A 19,105-nucleotide genomic window follows, 5' to 3' on the forward strand; every position below is an offset into this window, starting at 1 on the left:
GCACAGATGTGCATTGATGGTCACTGATAGGTGGGCACTTATGGGCATGGATGGGCACTGAGAGGTGGCACTGATGGACACTGATGGGTGGCACTGATGACACTGATGAGTGGCATTGTAGGGCATCACTTGTTTTATCTGGACCATAATGTTGCCAGTCAGTGCCCATTTGTGGGCACTGATTGGCATCTATTGTGCATATTTTTTCATATGTGGATGGCCATGAGGTACATACGTGGCCATCCACATGTTGCCCCCTTCCCTGGGGGTTCCGGGGCGGCATGATGGTGGTCCTGGGTGAGCATCCGAGGGGGGGCTGCGCTGATAAACAATCACGCAGACCCCCCCTGTCAGGAGAGCCGCCGATCGGCTCTCCTCTACTTGCGTCTGTCAGACGCGAGTGAGGAAAAGCCGATCACCGGCTCTTCCTGTTTACACTGTGATCAGCCATGATTGGACACGGCTGATCACGTGGTAAAGAGCCTCCGTTGGAGGCTCTTTACCAAGATCAGTGTAGCAGTGTGTCAGAGTGACACACCGCACCACCAATCGTCATGATGCGTGCCCCCACGGGCGCGTGACGGCTGTTATCCTGAAGGACATCATATGACACCCAGTCAGGATAACTGAACCACCGCCCAGCCATCATTCTGCTGTAGGCTGGGCGGAAAGTGGTTAAAGTGGTTGTAAACTTCTGACATTAAATATTAGCAAAGCATATCCCTCTGTAGTGTGTACCTGTCTCAACCCGGAGCACTAAGTGTAATTTTTTGCTGCTGACTCGTTCCTTTGCTATATGCATGAATCACTTCTGACAAGTTTTCCTGAGGCCAAAAGAAAAAAGGTGTGCTGTGTGAAGGGAGGTGTGTCTCTTCCCTCCAATCAGCTCTCTTTGCTGAGTGTAACTTTAGGACCCGTACCTTGCCGCCACCAGAGTCTGGATTTCCAGTGATGTGCTGAAATCTGAGTTTCCACTGCCCAGGAAGATTGCAGAGGCTTGCAGTCCCTCCTGAATGAATACACATCCATGGACTCTATGAAAGATTATCTTTCCTATGCAGGTATGATGGGGCAGCCACAAGCCTGAGTAGAGATTAGAAATGTTAGGAAATGTTTGCACTTTATTTCGAACTGTTGTCTGTATATGTCATCATGTTAATTTATTCAAGTAAAACTTTTGAAACTTTGCCTTTGCCTGGTCTGAAGTTGCTCAAGAGGTGTAATGCAGGCAACGGCATACATAGTTACAGCATTGGAGTATGAAGATAATGGTGCAAGAGTTAATATAGTGTGAAGATAAAATGGTTACCAAGGATAGCCAAAGTTTCTTTTGCAGTCTGTCGTAAGTGTGTACATATGGCAGGTGAGATAACTTTTTTCAGCGAGGGAGATGTTGTCGGCACGCCTTCAGCAGTGATCCATCTCCCATAGCAACGGGAGAAGATCTGGTACAAAGGTACAGAAGAGGAAGAGTTAAGTGAAGTGCACACACAAAGTCCACGCTAGTTGCACAACGGGACCCTATACTGTTACTGGGAGTGAGGTAGAGGTGATATGCTGAACAGGTGGAGAGGACATGGGCTCTGCGTGTCCCTCCTAACTTCACAAGTGACCGTAGTGATGTGTATTGCATCTAGAGAGTTTAATAGAGTTCACCCATCTGTTCAAGAAAAGGTACCCTATGCGTAAGGCGATGACCCCGTACAAAGTGCCTAGTGTAGCCCAGAAGAACCTACCCCGGGGTAGGCCACTCATGTGACCCTTGCTTGGTGCCCAATGAGGAGGCAAACATGGAGGACATGATGACCACCCTACCTGCCTACCCTTACATACTTTCTGAGTGTTTTTCTATTCCACATTTCCACTTTGACTGCAGCATAATTTTATTTCTACATACAGATCATCTTGAAGTAAAATATAAGTAAGCATTTTTTAAAAAATGTTCCTGGCAGTTACTGTCTTCTAGAACTCCAAATCCAAGAAACTCTCAGGATAAAACTAATTTAGAAAGCCTCCAGTCTGAGGTGTTGACCCAGAGCTCAGAGGAACTCAAGTTAAGTGTAAAAAGTGTGAATAGTGTGTAATGGAATCCGAAGATCGAGGGTTGCAGGGCGGGGACCAATTCAATAAACAGCTTATCTTCTCCTAAAGAGTTTCAGGCACCGACCTCAAAGCTAAAGTCTGAATGCAGCCTCGGCCAGTGATGTTTTTATAGGGAAAAAATGTTCCGGAAACATAGGCCATAAAAAAATGAATTGATGTCTAAAATTTAATACAAGAGACAGGTTTAATATTGGACATATGTCAGAAAGCAGAGCAAAGGATCTCCAGTTTCCCAATAAATAGCCCAGTACCGTTCCTAATCGTCCCCAACAGGAGACTGGATTGTATCTAAATTCCTATAACAGATACAGTACTAGTCATTTCGTAATGTGAGTTAAAGTTGAGATCATTTGTAACAGCCAGCACAAATGAAAGCAGATTGTTGTCCATGTTGTTCCAGACAAGTAGATTATAGATGGAAAAAAGTGAATATGTGATTGGGTGTTGGAGAAATACTATTTTCCTATTTTTTATTTTATTTTTTAATTGAAAGACTTACATCTTGAGTTAAATCCAGAGATAATTTTCCCCAATGCTGAGCTGTGCTTTTGCCTTCTGAGCCCCTGTATAGATCTTTTAATGTGATAGGCAACCACACAAACCAATCAGAAATGTTAAGTACAGCCACGGGAGGAGGAGCCAAAGCTGACCAAATTGTTTGCTGTTTTCAACAGCCGTTGATGAAGGATCCAAGGTGGATCATATGAGTTACCTACTCATTTACTCTTTGAATGACAGTTAGATAGTTGCATGACCACAATACATTGCCTCTTGAATTACTCTTCTATCTTGATTGGAGATGTGAGGTCCCGTGGTCCATTCGTTCACGTGGCACGCTGTTCTACATTGTTTTTTATCATCTGGCATATTTTGCTAATACCGACAACACAGAAAAAAAAACATTTTGCCCACGGGACTTTTAAAGAGTCACACAGTAGATATAAAAATATGAAAAATGTATTATACATTTAAAAACATGTGTACCACAATGATAAAGAAGACACAAATGATGAACATGCATGGTGCTGCATAGAGTTCATATGAAAAAATTAGATATGCGGGACCTGAAGGCACCATACAGATACCCCAATCGATCTAGAGCTGCTGCGTCACTACTTTCTACGCGTTTCACTAGGTAATTCTGCAAACAGGTCATTTCCATTAAGCATAGGGGGAGGTCATATTGCCCTCCTTCCCCAACTCCATTTCTACTACAACATTTTAAGGGGTGGAGCTAAAACTCAAATTTTAAAGAGAACCGTTCAGCTACTTATATCTCTGAATCATCTGACCATTTTAATATGCATTCTTACCCGAAGGAAATCTATAGTTCCATCATGTGTTCTGTTTGAATTGCCTAGGTTTCTCACAGGCCTAATTTAAAGAATATTTGTAGTCAATAATAAAACATTTTCAAGTTGGTATAATGACTACTGCTTTACCATTGTAGCCCTCTTTTGGGATGGGGTTATGAGGTATATCCATCCCTTGATAATAAAGTTGGCAATGCCTCCACTCAGGACAGGGCCTCTGTGAACAGAGGGGATTCCCTTCCTGGGAATTTAATTAGTAATCTAAATAAAGTAATTGGAAGCAGAAGAACTACTGCAACCAGCATATATCATGCACAGCAATATAGAAATAATACAAGCTTTATATAAGAAAAAATTGTCCATTGTACAAACAGGTACTTTCAGCAAATGGCCTGTCAGGAGTCCTGTTGGAATTGTGCACATTTACTCTGGTATATATATATAGTTATTTATAGAGATACCTCCAGATGAATGTTGCAGCAAAGCCTGTTGAAGGGGCTCCTGAGGATGATGTGGCATCTGTATTTGTGTCGGAGCCCTGAAGACAAGATCTGCGAAGATGAGGAGACCCTCCAGGCATTAGATAACCCCCTGGGATGCAGTCCTAATTATCTGGCAATAATCATCTCTTCAGATCTGGTATTAGTAGCAGAGAGGGCATGTGGCTGAGACCCTCTCTCTCTCCACTTCCTCTGCCAGGATCTTTTACCAACAACCCCAAAGCCAGGAAGTGACATACATAATTATACATTACAGTGAATTACTAGCAGCTGACAGTAGAGGGCAGAAGATACCTAAACTGTAATCAAATGATTTATTTGTGCAGAAACTCCCTTCTGTGTTTTATGTTTGTTTTAGAATGCAAGAGAGAGACACACAAATGGGTAGAAAAGGTTTCAGCTAGAACAACATGCTTTCTTCCTGGGGAACATAAGATCTACCTAGAATATATCCACACAGCCTCTTAATCACCACTGCTATGAACAGGTAAGCATATATAGTATAAATCACTGCTCTTGGTAGACAGGTGTAGCAATCCTCCTCTTGGAATGATGCAGAATGACCCCCCAAGTAGCGTGGCAGGCTAAAATTTGAATCTCGTGGTCTGGTCCTTGGTGTATGATGAGGTAAAATATACGTTGGGTGCCAGTCTTATTAGTCTTTTTACCTTTTATTGTTGATCTCAGTTCTAAGTGAAAAGGTGTAGGGGTGCAGGATACCCACAAATAACACAAAAAACACGAAAAACTGAAGTAGTAGTAAACCCCTTTAAAGAGCAGCTTTTTGGTACTTGCTGGCCCTGTAGGAGCAGCCAGATAGATCTGTGACTTTGTACAAGCAGTCATAGTCTTTTCCTTATATTGCAGTGGATTTTTCACTAACAAATCAGGTTTTGACCCTTTTAGAGGAGTCAAAGATACCTTGATTGAAAGACAATGAATCCTTCTTACAATGTCTATACGGTAGCCACTACCCAGCTCCTCTTCACTCTTCAGCAAGATGGCCTTTTTCCAGTCCAACTTCCTGCAGATAACCTCTCCAGCAGATTGCTTAAAACCTTGAGCCACTGACACATGCCACAGGCTGTGGAAAGGCCCGCGTGAAAAGACAATCTAAAACACACATCCTCTCCAAGAAAAAGGCCAAAGACCTTTCTGGAAAGGTCATAGGAATGTTCATTGACATCCCTTAGTTGTTGCTTCTACTGCCTCAGTCCTCATCCGCCCCAAAGCCCACACAGACCAAAGCCATCTGCTAGATATGTGTACAGATTGTGGGCTAGAAACCATCCACAACACAATCTCCCTGGACCATAATCATACTGATCCATAAGTGACTGGGAGTACTCACGTCACAGTGCCCTGTTTTCTCCATGGTTCCAGATCAGGACTTTAACATTCCAGCTGAACACCTAGGGCCCCAAGTCTCCTGTTTTTTTTTTTCATAGAGTTGTCTGCTCTTCAGTGACAGGGCGATGTCTTCCAATGACCACCACCACTCCTGACCTGACCAGGTTTATACTGTGTCCCTTGAATTCAGGTTCCTGCCCACTAACACAAGTGAAGTTTATAATGAGTTGCATATGAGTCCCCTGTGGCCTAACTGTATGCTGACCCACCTTACACATTTCTACTAGGAAATCTCTCCAAAGTAAGGGAAAATTACCTCTTAGACAGCTATCATCGGTGCAGGTCTTCTAGGGGGATTTTTCCCTTACCTCTTGTTCTGGTGAAAGGCGTACATTTTTGGATTATCTTTCTATTTCTTTTCCAGCGACTATTGTTACCAGGAAAATTAGAGAAGGGGAATCTCCCCAGCAGGGACACAGATGGCAATATAAATGTATTAGGGGTTTTAACATTTCCATACCTTGTCAAAAATGTAAAAATATTTGAGCACCATAAAGAGGAGCTCCAGGCTTCTCCCAAAAAATTAAAAGTCATCAGCTACAAATACTGTAGCTGCTAACTTTTAATATAAGGACACTTACCTGTTCAGGAATCCAGCGATGTCCTCACCTGAGCCGATTCTTCAATCGGCTTCAGGTGCAAGCATTTGCATTGTAAATAAGGGATTCCTACTGCGTATGTATGAGTGATTGGTCCTGTAGTCTTCTGGGACCTGTGATGTGTCCCAGAAGTCTGCGGGGGAAGGAGGGGGGCCGAACTTCTGGCTCAAATCGCCTCAGCACATCTGACCGGAAGTGGAAGTGGGTACCTGTCAAAACCAGGTACCTACTCCCCCCCAAAAGGGCTTGTAAAGGCAGAAGGTTTTTTTTATCTTAATGCATTCTATGCATTAAGTTAAAAAAAAAAACTTCTGTGTGCAGCAGCCCCCCACAGCTCCCCTAAAACTTACCTGAGGTCCCTCTCTGTCCAGCGATGTCCACGAGTGTCTCAGTCGTTCGAGATTCTCCTTCCTGATTGGCTGAGACACAGCGCCATTGGCTACTGTCAATCAAAGTCATGCCAAAGCCATGCCAAAGGATTTCATTTTGTAAGACTTCAGTTGCTTCTCTAGAGCAGTCTTTCTCAACAAGGGTTCCGTGGCACTCTAGGATTCCTCCAGAGGTTGTTAGAGGTCAACTGTGCCTCCTGCAATAAACTGTTCTGCGTATGCAAAATCATCAAGATCTGCTTTCAGTAAATGAAATAAGATACAGATTTTTTTCAAATAGGTTTTGTGGGTGGTGGAAAGGTGCACAGAACAATTATGGAACACTCCAGATTAGTTACATCTCCCTATTCCCTGCAGGAGACGTAAGAATATTTACAAAAGAGCTTAAATAATCTGGAAATGTTCTGAATTAGTGTCACAAATGAGTCAAAAGTGATGAAGGCAGTCAGACTTGCGGGTAACAGGTTACAGGTCACTATAGGTAATTGATCAGCACTGGGGCTAAGCAAGTCTTATTTAGCTCTTTTGACGCTCTGCATGCAAATGTGAGGCAAGTGGTGATCCTAAATATTGGACCATGCTCCCAAACATGTGCTGTTGGCCAAACCAACTCATAATCTTGCAAAGCTTACAGCAGCCTATTTCAACCTTTTTTACACAGAGGAACCCTTGACATAACTTTCCGGGCTCAGGGAACCCTGCTAAAAATCACTATATCCACAACTCATCATGATACATTAGTGTATGGTCAGTGGGAAGAATGTTCCTTATACTTGTTGTTATTAGGAAGAATTCCCCCTTACAGATACTCAAAAGATCAGTGGTGTGTCAGCGGGAACTTATCTGAGAGGTAGAAATTGCTCTTTGCTCAAAGGAACCCCTAGCAACCTTTGGAGGAACCCTAGTTGAGAAACCCTGGCTTACAGCCCTGTGACCCCCACTGTGATATACTGTACAGTTTTAAGAAGATGATAATAGCACACTAGATAGTATCCTACATCATGAGAAAAAGGGGGACAGAAACACCCCTTCAGCCTGCGCACCCTGGATCACCTCAAATAGCGTGTTATAAATAAATCTGTTATGAAGCAGCTCGTAATAAAGCTCAATGGCATAAGTGATAAAAATGAAACAACTATAGTTTCATACCGTTCTCAACACAAACATCAAATGCAAATCATATATATAAACAATAAAAAATAAAACTATTAGGAAAACTGATAAATTGTACAAATTGTGCAATGTCCATACACCGCCACCAAAATAAGTCCAAACAAGTGATGGGGATATCTTCTTAACAATTAATCCAACAAGTGTGTAATCCCGAGTGTCTTCTTCCACCAGCCCCTAGGAAAACATCCTACTCACCAAAGGTATATGACACCCATGACAAGCAGTCATAACCAACCTGTCAGGCAGAACCCAAATATGTGCCACGTCACTTCAGCCATTCCTTGGAGCGCAGGTGGAACACGATCGGCGTCCCTGCTTTTTCTATGAGCGTATCTTGATTTACTTTGTTGTAAGTGCAATTTTAGCTGTTTACATAAAATTTTAACAACTTACTACACTATGAGGAGTTCCTTTGTTTCTTTTTGAACCTACGGTGTACCATACTACTACCTGGCGGGTGTGCTACTTCATGAACCGGTACCCTGGAGATTTCTGTCTGACATGCTGGTTATGACTACCTGTCATGAATAGGATGTTTTCCTAGGGGCTGGTGGAAGAAGACACTCGGGATTACACACTTGTTGGATTAATTATTAAGAAGATATCACCATCACTTGGACTTGGACTTATTTTGGGGGCGGTATATGGATATTCCACAATTTGTACAATTGATCAATTTTCCTAATATTTTTTTTTTTTATTGTTTACTTATATGAATTGCATTTGATGTTTGGGTTGAGCACGGTAAGAAACCATAGTTGTTTCCTTAGTATCCTGCATCAAGTAATTGCTTATACACTAGTCAGATTGTATCTGCCTCAGACATCAAGAAAATGGAACAAGAAAAGCTATAATGCTATGTTCCCGTTACACTACATCGCTCCCAGGACTAGAGACTTAAAGATTGCACACCATTCCCAGGTTTTCCTGTGGCTTTTCAACTCATGGCTTTCAGGAAAGATGGTCTGAGCACTGTGCAGCCAAAAAGAATCTAATTGCCACAAAGAATCTGAATTTAATCGAATCCATACTGAAATATGGGATGAAATGTTGACAACAAAGGAAAAACGACACTTGGAATCATAAGTAACACTAAACATCAGACATTTGAAACAAAAACAAAGGAAATTAGACAATTCAGAATGGTTTTGCAAGTGGGCAAAGCGATGCTAATTAGGACAGGACGCATATTTGCTATCGTCTTTGTACAGGCGGATGTGGTATAGTGGTTAAAGTGTCGGATTCATAAATATGCTGCTGAGAATGTAATTTTAAGGCTGTCCAGGCAGCTTTCTGTGTGATCTAGGTAATTAAGATCTCCCTAAGATCAATGTCATTTTCCATTGTATTAAGGCTTACAGACGCCCCTTTTATGCTTTTGGCCTGTGCACAGAATGAAAAAAAGCCTTTGCCCCTATAGCGTACACATTGAAGGATGCTTTAGGGTCAGAATAAAGAGTATGTAAGCTCTAACAAAGAGCTTCTCTTATTTGATTCCTTGTTTGGACTGATAAATGTACCGTTAAATGCATTGTTATATTCGTTCAAAAAGGGTAAAAAAAAAAATAATCAGTCAATCCTGCCAATAATCTAACAGATCACAACCGATAACTTCCAGTGCTGCCCTTCAATTATTTACATTGTTCCCAACTATCTCCAACTACAGATAAAATAATAGAAATAAATAAAAACCTGCGTTTAGTATAATCAACGTGGTTGTGAAACAAATTCAGTTGAAGTCAACAGCAGCACTTACAATATTGTACACAGCAACATAAATCATAATAAATTAAGAACGTGTTGCGCTGTCAATCAATATACAATTGACTCTATGGGGGTTGATTTACTAAAGACAAATAGAATGTGCACTTTTCAAAGTGTAGTTGCACTCTGCAAGTGCAGTTGTGCCAGAGCTTAGTAAATGAGCAGAAGCTCTGCTGACTGCCATCATTTAATCATCACAAAAATGCTGTTTTTTAAATTTTCCTTGCAGGTGATTGGGACCTCTTTGCAAAGTAAAGCGTTACCTCATTTACAAAGCTCTGGAGCAACTGCACCCCATGGGGTTGATTTACTAAAGGCAAATCCACTTTACAATGCAAGTGCACTTGGAAGTGCAGTCGCTGTAGATCTGAGGGGAAGATCTGAAATGAGGGGAAGCTCTGCTGATTTCTTTCATCTAATCATGTACAAACAAAAATGCTGTTTTTTTATTTTCCTTGCATGTCCCCCTCAGATCTACAGCGCACTTGTAGTGCAAAGTGGATTTGCCTTTAATAAATCAACCCCTTTGTGCCTTCTTAAAAAGTTCAAAATAGTACCAATATATGGCAAAAGCCTATATGGTTTAAATAATCATGCAACATAAGTGCAAACAAAGTGAATATAAAAATTAAACCAGAAGGAAAAAATCCAAAAGATAAGTGTCCAAAAAGCAAATACAGTCCATTCCGTGATAAACCAAATTATGCATAAATCTGATCTAGGTTCTTATTGAGTGCAACACCCGGTGCTCCCCTTTGGAAGTCAAGACAAATATATCTTCTTACCAGATCATTAGACCTTAACAGGGCTGTATTCACCTTAGTGAGCTTCACCCCTCACTATAGGTATGGGCCACCTCTGCTTTTCAGCCACCTTATGGATACTCATGAGGGGAATCACTGCATACATATGTCCTTAGGAACCTCAGACCCGGTCATACAGCGTACCATTGAGAAGAAGAAAAGACTCATCGCGCAAAATCCAGTTACATAGTTAGTCAGGTTGAAAAAAGACACAAATCCATCCATCCAAACCCATATACTCAATCCTATACCCACAGTTTATCCAGAGGAAGGTGAAAAAAAACCCCAGAAAAGCAGGGCCCAATTTGTTACAGCAGGGGAAAAAATTCCTTCTTGATCCCAGAGAGGCAATCAGATTTTCCCTAGATCAACTTTACCTATAAATGTCAGTACCCAGTTATACTATGTACATTTAGGAAATAATCCAAGCAATCAACTGAGCTGGCCAGAACCACCTCTGGAGGGAGTCTCTTCCACATTTTCACAGCTCTTACTGTGAAGAAATCTTTCCGTATTTGGAGATGAAATCTCTTTTCCTCTAGACGTAAAGAGTGCCCCCTTGTCCTCAGTATTGACCGTAAAGTGAATAATTCAACACCAAGTTCACTATATGAACCCCTTATATATTTATACATGGTGATCATATCCCCCCTTAATCTCCTCTTCTCAAGAGTGAACAAATTCAGTTCCTCTAATCTTTCCTCATAGCTGAGCTCCTCCATGCCTCTTATAAGTTTGGTTGCCCTTCTCTGCACTTTCTCCAGTTCCCCGATATCCTTTCTGAGAACTGGAGCCCAAAACTGAACTGCATATTCCAGATGAGGTCTTACTAATGATTTGTACAGGGGCAAAATGGTATCTCTCTCTCTGGAGTTCATACCTCTCCTAATACAAGAAAGGACTTTGGAAACCGCAGCTTGGCATTGCATGCTATTATTGAGCTTATCATCTACCAAAACCCTCAGATTCTTCTCCACTACAGATTCTCCCAGTTGTACTCCACCTAGTATGTATGATGCATGCATATTCTTAGCCCCCAAGTGCATAACCTTACATTTATCAACATTACACCTCATCTGCCACATAGTCGCCCAATTAGACAGTGCATTGAAGTCGGCTTGTAAATTGGAGACATCCTGTAAGGACGTTATTCCACTGCATAGCTTGGTGTCATCTGCAAAGACAGAAATGTTACTTTTAATCCCAGACCCTATATTATTTATAAAGCTATTAAAAAGTAGGGGTCCCAGCACTGAACCTTGGGGGTACACCACTGATAACCTTAGACCATTCAGAGTAAGAATCATTAACCACTATTTTCAGAATTCTGTCTTTTAGCCAGTTTTTTATCCATTTACAAACTGATATTTCCAAGCCTGTAGACTTTACCTTACACATTAGACGTGTGTGGGGAACTGTGTCAAACGCTTTTTCAAAATCCAAGTATATCACGTCCTCCTCATAAAAAGAAATCAGGTTTGTTTGACAACTTCTGTCTTTCATTAATCATTGCTGTCTGTTGCTTAAAATATTTTTTTCCAGCAAGAACTCATCTAGGTGGTCTTTTATTAAACTCTCCAGTATCTTCCCGACTATAGAAGCTAAACTAACAGGTCTATAGTTACTTGGTAAAGACTTTGTTCCCTTTTTAAATATAGGCACCACATTGGCCCTACGCCAATCCAGTGATACTATTCCCGTCATTAACGAGTCCCTAAAAATTAGATACAATGGCTTTGCAATTACAGAGCTCAATTCTTTTAGGATCCGTGGGTGGATGTCATCTGGTCCAGGTGCTTCATCCACCTTTATTCTGTCTAAATATTTCTGGATCATATCCCTTTTGAGCCATTGTGCCTAAACATAGGAGTTTATTAAAATTCTACTTACAGCAGCGAAGTTAAAACAGGCATTTGAAAACAAACAATCCCTCTTACACCTTCCATGGGCGTGTCGACATCACCGCTATTTCCTTGCCTTGCCGGGCCCAGCCAACTACATGAGTGGTCCATACATCCGGGATGGCCTGCACCCTCCCTAGGCTAGGCTAGGCAGCAGTGCGTCCTAGGTGGCTGCCTAGTTAGCCTAGCGTGAGCGCCGGTCCTGCTTACATTGGTCCAAGCTGGACTAATGTAACTATGTAAATTGCCATACCTTGGATTCAGCTTTAAAGAGACACTCTCATTTTGCTCATTCAGGGCGCTGCCACACCACTGCAGGAGTCCACCTTGGATGACATCACTGCCCCTTCTCACATGCTTGGACCTAGCTATTGACCACTCAGGTCTGAGCACTGTCAAATAGAGGAGGTCACATGCCCCTTCAAACCCATAAAGCACCAATCTCTTGCAATGGAGCCAGAGAGTTCCTGCAGCTACACAGGGCATTGAGGGCTTGTTTCAAAGCTCTTTGTTTGCTTGTTAAGAATAAGCGATTACTTCAATGTCCATAGCCTGGTGACAGGTTCACTTTAAAGTGAATCCCTGCTTTGGATACAGGAAAGGAACAGGTGCTCTGTAAAGCCAGATCCACCAGCTGCTTATATTTACCTTCCCTGCATTTACCCACTACTCTGTTCACAGAAGTGAGGTCGGTGACTTAAGTTGGCCATACAAGGAAAACAATTTGCTCGGTTGGTGGCCCTGTTGGATGCCTTCTGCCCAAAACCCTCAACTGAAAAAATCAAAGGACCTGGGATGAAAATTGCCAGCTGAACAGTGCCTGTATCTAATCAGATGCAGCCACTGTTTCAATATTCTGACAGTTGGCAATGCCAGCTGGTGAGATAAATTAGCCGCAACGGGAGAATCACCCATCCACACTATAGCTAGCCATACGTTATACATTTTTTAAATTCAACTTCCTTTAGATTTACCATCAACCGTGTAGTGCAAGGGCCTGCCTAATCGTGTACAAATTGAAAGTTTTCAGGTTTGATCGCATATTATATGGTTTTGGTAAATCTAAAGGAAAATTATGCAAGAAAATTGTATAATGTATGGCCAGCCTATGGGACCTGTTGGATTTTTTTTAGGCTGCGTGGAAAAAGATCTATATGTGTGTGACCAACTTTAGAATGTAGTGAAGCCAGAAGACTAGCAGGACTGGCGGGTGAGTTGCCTTTGCAGAACATGGTCAGCATTGTCAGTCTACATAATTCTGTCATGACAGGTTCTCTTTAATTGTTCTCTCAAGGAAAGTACAAAGAAAAAAAGAGTGGATATAACTGAATCAAATCATGAATTAGGCAAATTTGGCAAAATTTTTACGATAATTGTGTCTCTTTTTATTTCCCTGAATTTTTGCATACACTAGTCGATATGCCGAAATCAAGAGACTGTAAATATCAAGAGCTAGCCCTTTATTCCAACACTAATATATATTCACTGCACAGAAAATTGTTTGTTTAACATGCAGATCCTAAAGCAAAACAATCCCTTTATTTTTCTGAAAGATCTTCAGCGTTCCCTTTCGAGTTGCAATAACCGCAGGAATGAAGACAGACCTGACCGTTTTTATTTTTTTTCACCCTGGCAGAGACTGATCTAATTTGTCACTGCCAAAACAAAAAAACCTCCAGGCAGTATTCTAAATACAAGATCAAAATGTATGATTAAGTTGTTAACGTCCCTTTTCTTTTCCTTTTCTCTGAAACTTTGGTGTGTATTTTTGATCTGAGCTTTCCCTTATAGTAAAAGTAATAATAAGACCTATTTATCAAAGCCTCAGAACCACTTCGCTGACTGCAGAGATAAAAAAAAACCCAGACATGTCAAATATAAAATTATGTCTAAAGTTCATGTGAACCCTAACTGAATGAATTAAATAGATTTTACTAAAGAACTGAGTATAACAATTGTCATGTTTTTTTTTTTTTGTAGCTTTGCTTGGTTTCTCCTTAGTATATCGAAACTGCTGATCCACTAAATACATGCACACCAGTGATGGCTCCATGAGCTTTCTCATGGCAGATATCCTGGTAGTGACAACATTGGCCCATGCTGGTGCAATATGCCCTGGCACTAGGGTTGCCACCTTTTCTTCAAGCCAAACCCAAACACTTTAGCGGCCTGGGAAACCTATGGGTGCCCCAAGGAGAGTAGTAATGCGGTGGGTATAGCTTGCCGCAGTGAGCATTAGGTGTAGCCAAATTGCTCCTGTTGACATCATCATCCTCCCCCCAGTGATGTCAAACCTGCCCCCAGACAGCCACCCACAACTCCCCAACGGCAGCAGATTTGTGTGTGACTATCTTGGTTACTTGGGGAGCCACTGTGCAGTCTAAATAATGTGTCCGGGTTTCAGTCCGCCTGAGGTGACTGGTGGCAACCCTACCTGGCACAATCAGAAATGGGAGAAAGGTACACAACATTATTGTAAATTGAACAACCGCACCACTGCTTAAAGAGGTTCTTTGACCCTATTCCCCTCTCCGGAGGGAATTATGATAGATGTGATGGAATTCCTAAAGACTAATAGACCTTTGGCTACTCCTTTCGTGATATCATGAGACTCTTTGAAGGCCTATTTCGGAAGGAGCTCTTACTTCACAAATTTATAAAATTAAGAAACAATCTAGAGCAGTGGTCTCCAAACTGTGGCCCGTAAGCCAAATGCAGCCCTTTGCTTGCCTGTATGCGGCCCTTGGGGCACTGTTTCCCACATTGATACGAAGCACTACTCCTTCCATTGAAACCAATGGAACCAATGGGCATTTTTACTTCCACTGACAGCAATGATGGGGCCAGTGGTGGCTGGTGTTTTTTTTTTGTGGGGGAGAGGGTGGGCGGCAAACAACCACCCATCCCCCGAGTGGCACCCACCCCCCGCTGTTTTCCGGTCGGTCCAGGAATAACCTGATCGTGGCAGGTGGTGGGTGGCAGGCAGCATGGTGCAGAGGCTCGGCTCAGAGTCCTCTCCTCCTAGGTGGCTTCCAGCTCCTCCCTTCCTCCTCCTAGGTGTCCAATAGGATCGCCTGTCCTTTCAGCCAATCAGGTGACCGGTGTCAAAACCCGCTTCCTGATTGGCTAGGAGGAGGATCAGTGTTACAACAACGAATATTGATTTGCTGTTGTAACACACCTAGGTGGGCTCGGAGTGCACTCTCTGCGACCCGAGCCCACCCTATACTGAAGTCTATTAGAGCCTCTGGCTTTAATTGGTGCTTCAAAAAAATACCCACTCCGCATTGGAATCCATGCACCGGTGTCCTGAAAAGGTCTAGATGCATGGATAGGGGAGGTGGTGATGGACAGGGGGGCGGCGCCAGTGTACCCTTAGTGGACGGGCCGCCCCTGGATGGGACACTAATCCTTCCAGTGCCACAATGATTAAACACTAGTCCCCCCCACTGACACCAACGATGGGGTTATGATCCTTCCACTGACATCAATGATGGGGCACCATTCCTCTCACTGATACCAATAATGGGGCACCATTCCTCCCACTATTACCAATGATGGGGCACTATTTCTCTTTCTATTGACCGCGTGCTATATCATTTTTTTACTTCCACTGACCACCAGGCCTGAGACATTGTCCAATCCCACTGACACTGGGGCATTTTCTACTCTCACTGGCCACATTCCAGACCTCCTAAAGTCTGATGGACAGTAAACTGGCCCTTTGTTTAGAAAGTTTGAAGACATCTGATCTAGAGCATGGGAACAGGAGATCTCAAGGAGAGGAGAGGTTTCTCAAGCTGAACCTTCCTTCTCTGGAAAATCAGGTGGTTGAAGAGTCAACAGTTGTATGCCTCCGTGTGTAAAAAAACTGAGCACAAACTTTTTTCTCTTATAAAAACCATATTTTGAGGAGGGGGAGAACACTGGGTGATCAGCGATATTGTGGCGGACAGTCGGGACACTAACTGACACTTTTGACTATTTTTGGAGACCAGTGATACTAATACAGCGATCAGTGCTAAAAATATGCACTGTCACTGTACTAATGAAACTGTCTGGGAAGGGGTTACCATCAGGGTTGATCAAAGGGTTAACTGTGTGCCTAGCTAGTGGTTTATTACTGTGGGGGAGGTGTTTGTACTAGGGAAAGGCATGTATCGGTGCCCCTGCTTTGCAGAGACACAGGATCCATGCCTTCTGTACTGACAGCACTGACAGAATGCCAGTCTGCCCTGTTTACATAGGCAGACTGCCATTCTACCTCTGTACCGAAGCATCGGTGGGTGCCGGTGGACAACGAGTCTGTACCTGCACGCCCCAGACCTGGAAGTGCAGGATCACGTATTAGGTACGTGATCCTGCGCAGCAGACCTGCTTTGCCATCGTATATGTAAGTTATAGGGTCGGCTAGCGGTTAATGCATAGAATGCGTTAAAGTAAAGAACTTTCTGCCTTTAGAACCACTTTAATTTACAGGTCCCCACTTAAAACCCCGGTAACAGAGCAGTCTTGTCGATTGATGCGGATAAGGCTTTTGACAGCTTAGAGTGGAACTTCCTATGGCATGCATGATAGAAGTTTGGGTTTAGACCCCAGCTTATAAAATGGGTTAAAATTCCCTACTCAGCCCTGGTAGCAAGAGTCCGGGTCAATGGACATTTTATATCTGACCCCTTTTCACTTCATTGTGCACCTGGCATGTAGGCAGGTTGCCTACTGTACTGTGTATGTTTTAGTTAGTTACTTGGCTGTGCAGGTCAGGGGGAAGGGGTTAATGTTTCTTGCTGCCTTCCCTGATTGTGTTTGTACGCTTTTTCTAGGGTCCGGCCTCCTCGTCCGTGTAATATAAAAGGGATGAGGTTTGGGTCCCAGAGGGGGCTGGAAAGTGGGAACAAGAACTGAAACTTGTGTCAGGGTCTGTTGTCCACCATTGAAGCACTGACTCCTTAAGATCCACCATGACTATGGACACCTCTGCTCGAGTCCTTCCAAACATGGACTTTACCCTAAAGGACTTGACTAGTGTAGTCCAGATGTACCCCAATTTTACCCATACTGTTAGCCACCATACTCCACCCTCTTACCAACTTAAATAACGAGACCACACCTTTCATCTGGAGTATAAATGGCCATAACAGCCTTTTATTAAACAACTGTATAAAATTACCTCCAATATTAACTTCAATATGAATAACATATAAACTCAGATAAAACAACATGTTTTAAACAATCTGTTGGTCAATGACGGAGCTACCCCAGTTTACCACATATCCACAAGAGGGCACTGCAGGAACATGTTTCAAAACTGATAAGGCCTCCAGCTGTACCGCTCGGAGACAACCCCCTCCCGCAGTGCAACATACCGGTATTCCTTTCAGGAATACACAGGAGGGGCCATACTATTGCTGACCCCCCACCCCTTTTAACCTTTTATTTACCGCTACCGTCACCGACCAACAACAACAAACCAGCCAACCATCCAGCTGTCATGACGACCAAATGCTTCCAAACCTGAAAATTAAACACACACATTAACAACACCAACAACATATTACACAGGGAGGGAGGGTGGGAAATTCTGCCTCCTCGTGTCTCCTTCCCAGCACACTGTTCCGTTTTTGCTCCTCCCCTCTTTTATAAGGCCACTCCTCCTTACTTTCCTGTTATCTCCTCCCACACTTTTCCTTGAAACATTAACCCTATGTGTGTCACTAGACACACTGTCATGCCCGGCCCTGCACTATTCCTCTTCTTTCCATCATTCCGGGCCTCACTTGACTAGTGTAGTCCAGATGTACCCCAATTTTACCCATACTGTTAGCCACCATACTCCACCCTCTTACCAACTTAAATAACGAGACCACACCTTTCATCTGGAGTATAAATGGCCATAACAGCCTTTTATTAAACAACTGTATAAAATTACCTCCAATATTAACTTCAATATGAATAACATATAAACTCAGATAAAACAACATGTTTTAAACAATCTGTTGGTCAATGACGGAGCTACCCCAGTTTACCACATATCCACAAGAGGGCACTGCAGGAACATGTTTCAAAACTGATAAGGCCTCCAGCTGTACCGCTCGGAGACAACCCCCTCCCGCAGTGCAACATACCGGTATTCCTTTCAGGAATACACAGGAGGGGCCATACTATTGCTGACCCCCCACCCCTTTTAACCTTTTATTTACCGCTACCGTCACCGACCAACAACAACAAACCAGCCACAGCCCGAAAGGATGAAACCTTATCCTTAAGGGCCCCTCCACACCCTCAAGGCCCGTTCTATTCCTTCCTGCAAACCCATGGTCCAAAGATCCGTCCCCACATCTGTGAGGTGGACCCCATCCCTCCTCAAATAGAGGCCTACATTTATCTCGAGCTCTCTGTGCCGAATCACCATGCCCCCTTGTTGAACCAAAAACCTCCCCACCACCCTGTTGACACGTATACGAGCCTTGTTAATCCTTACCACAGACCTAGCATTGCGCCACGAAGTTCGTGCCACAATATCAGACCATAGTAACAAAGTGTTCGGATAATTAGTGTGCAAGTGCAACAAATCTGCTTTTACATCCTCTATCAGGTCCCGGACCGTCCTCACCCCCAAATCGTTACCTCCAGCGTGTATGACCAACACATCCGGAGGTCTATCTAGCCAGGCAAATCGTTCCACCTCTGAAACCACTCTGCCCCACATCATTCCTGGTCTCCCCAGCCACTTGATAAAAGCCTCCCTTCTCGATATGCCTAACTGGCGCCCATCTGGTCTCGCATCACCTCTCCTTGCCCCCCAACAAACGTAGGAGTGTCCCAGTATCCAGACGAGGCGTGGAGACACTCCATCTGAAACGAAAAGACAACAAGGCAGGGTGATATCACCAACGCAACAGACCAAAAACACCCACTACCTATATGTGAAAACCCAACTTATACAACATACGGGTTTCATTTATTTTTCATTTATTTTTCATTTATTTATTTATATATATTATTATTTATTTATTTATTTTTTTTATTATTCCACTACTAATTGAGGGCGAATGTATGAACGGAATCTCTTTGATTCCCATCTACCGATCCTCCGCACCGCTGCTTCATCCAACCCGCATCTGGCAGCTTCTGTGGCCGCCCCAATGCG

This window comes from Aquarana catesbeiana, linkage group LG07 (genome assembly GCF_042186555.1).
Source record: "Aquarana catesbeiana isolate 2022-GZ linkage group LG07, ASM4218655v1, whole genome shotgun sequence".
In the NCBI taxonomy this organism is placed as follows: Eukaryota; Metazoa; Chordata; class Amphibia; order Anura; family Ranidae; genus Aquarana; species Aquarana catesbeiana.